Raw genomic sequence first — 5,410 nt, forward strand, 5'->3', positions numbered from 1 at the left:
AATGAGCCGCAATAAACCCACGACTTCTGTTTCCATAATTCGGATATGTGGTTTCTCAGAATATAATTATTTAGCTGTAAATACAACTTTTTGTGCTCGTAAAGCGCCGTTCCGTAATGATTACAAGGAAAACCTTGCAATGATATGTTGTCTTCCGAAGGTTGCCTCTTCTGTATTTATGTTTTACCTATGGCTGTCGTTAACTTCAGTTTGGCCATCGTAGAACATCAACCGCTACTTCATTCATTACATATTCTAAAAACCATTCAATTTATATATGTGAGAGAAGTTATGCTCTTTCTTAAACAAAACATCATTTTTTCTTTGCGTCTAAAACAGGGTACGCCATCGTCTTCGCCTTCCTCGGGCTACACATAAGAAGGTTTTTACACATATATGTATCTTTAACCATGGCAACTATACTACTAGCTTTTACGAAATTTCAAATTGTGAAAACCAGATGCTGCTGGCTATAGATATATTTAGAGCACACTAATTCGATGTCGTGTTAACAATGCTTTTATGCAGCACGAGTACAGCAGTTGTACATGTAAATGCAGTTGACCAAATATAACGTTTTTGGCATGACTGACCGGACATACGCAATGCTCATAGTGTGGTGAAATATTTGATGTATAATCGAGCTGACACCACAATCATTTCGAACTGACGTGTATGTAGGGAGGAGGTTCGACCGAAGTTTAAACGGAACAAGTATATAACCGGAAGCATTTACCACTATCGAGGTGCATTTTGCTCACGACCATTGTAAGTTAACTATACTGGCTTAACAGTTGTTGGTATCACTTGAGTATGTATCTTGAATGTATCCTGAATTCCAAAACCTAACGCAATATCTAATTTTGTTTCAAAAATCCAGATGCATTCCAGATGACAACGCCGAAGCAGTTATCGGATTCTAAATAGCGAAATCGGATTCTAAATAGTGAAAGAGGATATACACCTGTGGCATTTAGTTTATTCCTTTTGTTGTTACACATTATCTCAATGTTTGTATGTAATTTAGTGATATGTATCATTAAATATTGGTTAAACTAATATCAATTAATTTTCAATTTGTCCTTCTGCATATTAAAGTGGTTAAAATTTCACTAGTGTCCAATTGTAGTACAAACGCTTATGTTCTTATGTTTACTTATGGTTTTGGGAAGCATAATTATACACATTTAATTATATGTTTATATTTCTTAATTTTCTCAATTTTAAAGTGTTTTTGACTAAAACATTTATGTTTTATTCCAAACTTAAAAGTTCTTTGGCATGAATACAACTACTTACGATTTTATTGTTGCAATTGGATTCGAGGAATTGTGCGATAAACATGCATAATGTTTTAAAATAAGTTTTATCGGCAGACGATAGGTATTCCTAGAGATGCTAATTATTCCTGTATTCGCCCAGGGGTGCGTTTCAGATACAATTTACGATCTGCCATTATCGTAAATTTACGATCATAATAACGACCAACTTAACGATAATCATAAAGACGTTTCAGAAACGTCTCGTAAACTCTCCGGTCGTACGTAAAAAAATAACGATAAAGCACAGCGTTAAAGCTAGTGACCCAGTCTGAAGTGAAATGACGTTACGTCATATTAAGCTAATGAGCGCACCTGTCTTTTTTATTAAGGACAATTATAGTAATAATAATAATAATAATAATAATAATAATAATAATAATAATAATAATAATAATAATAATAATGATAATCTCTTGAAGGGAATCAATTAATGTAACTCTCCTTTTTATAATGATTTGCACAAATGATACAAACTCGCGGTCTCTATTCTGATATTAATGTTACATTTGTATCTTAAGTACATCCTCATCCGGGTTTTTTGTGATGGAGGCGGTGGCGGGTTCCGACGCTCATTTTAAAATTTGTGTAATTATAATGAAAATTGGACAACAACAAAATACGTTGTTTTTTCAGGCTGGTGATTTTTCTTTAAATTCGTCTTTGATAAGTGAAATATTATAGTATGCGTATTATGAATGATCTGTAAAGTAAATGCAAACGTGCAGAATGGTGCTGATGATGATAGTCACGATGATGCGATGACAACGGCAATGATAATTTAATAATAATAATACGACAACGACACTATCATCATGATGCGATGACGACGATAGTGATAATGCGGCGGCGACGAAGACGAATATTATGAGTATTATAATGATAATGCGACAACGACGACTAAGATAAAGATAATAATAATGATAATGCGACGACGGCAATGATACTAATTATGATGTGACGATGACGACAATGATCATGACGAGATGATGATATGTAGATGTTGCTGATGATTGATGATGTGGATGATGATGAAGATGGTGAAGTTGGTGGTGGTGGTTGTTGTGGTGGGTGCGGTGGATGATGATGATGATGATGATGATGATGATGAATGATGATGATGATTATGATGATGATGGATGATGATGCTAATGATGATGATGATGATTATTATGAAAATGATGATGATGATGATGAATGATGGTGATAATGATTATGAATAATGATGATGATGATGAAAGATGATGATGATGATGATGATGATGATGATGATGATGATGATGATGATGATGATGAAAATGATCATCAACAACCAGCCTTAGTTCGGATAAAGAGTAAAGTTCATGCACCAAAACTGTGACTGAGAGTTGTTGTATTGGGAAATAGTTCGAAAATACAATTTTGACTGGTTGGATTTTTTGTATGAAGACAATTCATAAATCCATCTTTATTGTGTCAATCGTTGTTATAACAGTTAAATAAACAGCATTTCAGATCCATTCAAAATACATGATAAAATCTACATTTGCAGACATGCTTCAAATACACAAAATTACTAAAAGAAATACAGCTATTTTACAAGCTCCTCTCTTCAAAACACATTATTCAACAAAAAGTATCTTAACTGGTGCAGATTGTCAGAGTGGTTAAGTGTTCAGAGTTTCATGCAAATATTATCAATTATCTATTTCAGTCATGTCATGATATACACTGGAGTATACACTTTATGTAGCATTCTGTGTTTATACACGAGACAGTCAAAGTAAAAATAAATGTATTCAGAAATATCAAAAAAGATGCACTTAATTTCTATAATAAGATAGTATGAATGTTTACATGATCAACCATGGTAGTGTGTGTTTTATATACTATCATAAGTTTGAATAAATGAATCATTTAGATTTTCCTATATAATTCAGAAGTGTTTTAATCCTTAGAGGAAACATGTACAACTGGATATACATCACAGTTGAAACTGTATATATATATATATATATATATATATATATATATATATATATATATATATATATATTTGGAAAATCTAATGCCAATGGCTTTTAAATGCAAAGTCAAACTTAAAAAATAAATAAGAAATTTCATTTCAAATAATGAAAGTTACACACAAATGCCTCACTGCCTATTTAACAGTTTAAAGTTTTATGTTGTGTTGGGATATGCAATTAATTTCAGGTTCTGTGTCAATATATCTGTAGTTATCTGCTGGGTCTGGTATCTCCAGTGTATGTAGGTATAAAGTACTGTTCTGACAAAGTCTCCTAAAACACACTGCAACCTTTAAGGTGAGTATCTTGAAGACTGACTGTGAGCATATTCTAAACCTTGTGATTTTTCAGTGTCCTGAAAAAGACCATGTTTAACCATGAAAAGGCGTTTTCATAAATGCATTATATTGTGCTGTATTAAACAATATTTTATAACTTTTCGTCTTTTTCATTGTCCTGAAAAAGTTATAAAATATTGTTTAATACAGCACAATATAATGCATTTATGAAAACGCCTTTTCATGGTTAAACAACAAGAAACACATAATTTTCATTCCCATTTTTCAACTGAAATAGTTGAATATTTTATGAAAATTATTGTCTTTTTAAAAAAATAAATAAGTAGGGTATTTAAGAAAACATGAAAAACAACATTCTGGTCACATTTTATTTCTTGTTTAATGTTCATATAAGTTAAATAACAATTATGCTATACCAGTTAACTGCTCAAAGTAAGATGCCCAACATTGTATCAATATGAAATTCATTTTATTGTATTATTGATAAAATCGGTTGATATCTTATTGCATTTTATCATTTCCTACCTACTTTTACATTTCCCTCCATTGCCAGCTTGAAGCATTCCTGATAGTTTTCTATCACCAGCCTGAAATAATTAACTTAAACAATATTTAACAAGCAAAACCACTAAAAAAAATAAACATAGAATATCATTAAGCATCCGTTCATAGCCTGTGCATTAACTGCAGGTACATAATATGGTTTTACAGTTTAATTTCTACATTTGTCCTTATGACAATGTGTTCATATGTTGAATATACCTCCATTATTATTCATAAAACCAACATTAGAATTAAATTCCCTTTTCCATACCATTATTAAACAGAGGTCAATGAAGAGCAAGGCTTTTTCCACCAAGACCATGACACTTCTGTTGTCAATTTTCATTGTACACTTGGCATCAAATGGTATGACTGAAAAAGACAAGATTTAACCTTTGTCAGTTGAAAACTCACATATGTACATATATACTACAAAGTTCTACATAAACCATATGATACCTTACTAAAACAAGTTTCAATTACAAGTAAAGGTGAACTAAAATGATTACATTGTCACCCGATAGTGTTCATGGTATTAAAGTAGCCAATAATCAACTTATTTGTTGTGACAGTGTTGTTTACATTACTGTACAGTATCTATATTTACATATTTAGCATCGGTTTTAGATGTGTAAAATTAAGGAAAATAATTATGTTATATCATGACATGATAATATGGTAACACTGTTTAATAATTCACTGACTACATGCCACAAAGACCGGTAATATAACAACAAAATATGTACAGGATGTATTTATCCGAATATAAAACCTTCCGAAATAGAAGAATTTCAAGAACATGTTTTACATGACATATTAAACAGCAATGGAACCAAATCAAATTCAACATCATATTCCATGTTTTAGATGTACTCAATATCAGCACATTAACAAAATATAACAAAAAGCTTACATATTCTACAGTTAAAATCCGTTTTTGACAGAACGGCGGAAATAAAACATTTTCGTACTGTTTTCAGCTATTTTTAGACACAGTTTGAAATTTCCACACCAGCGAACATGCTACACGTAATATTAAACTCTCAAATGTTAATAAAAAGTAAAAATATACTTTGATATGGAGAAAATCTTCGTCCGCCATCTTGATCGTTAAGTTAACGAGTGCCTCTTACCGGTCGTAGGTTTACGAGCAATATTAACGATAAAGCAGGTGCACGTTGCGTCTCTGAAACGGTGCGGATCGCTAATTTTGGTCGTACTACCAAAATCAGCTAACGATCGC

The 5,410-nt window shown here is 31.8% G+C and overlaps 1 long non-coding RNA gene across 1 annotated transcript; it reads right to left on the minus strand.

Moving 5' to 3' along the window:
• Positions 1-3,403: 3,403 nt before the first annotated feature.
• LOC128227092 (uncharacterized) lies at positions 3,404-4,528 on the minus strand. Its single transcript, XR_008259766.1, has 3 exons — positions 4,439-4,528; positions 4,154-4,211; positions 3,404-3,680 (listed from the first exon to the last, which is right to left on the minus strand). It is a non-coding gene; the product is annotated as an uncharacterized LOC128227092 (long non-coding RNA).
• Positions 4,529-5,410: the final 882 nt, after the last annotated feature.

Source organism: Mya arenaria, chromosome 3 (genome assembly GCF_026914265.1).
Source record: "Mya arenaria isolate MELC-2E11 chromosome 3, ASM2691426v1".
Taxonomy (NCBI): Eukaryota; Metazoa; Mollusca; class Bivalvia; order Myida; family Myidae; genus Mya; species Mya arenaria.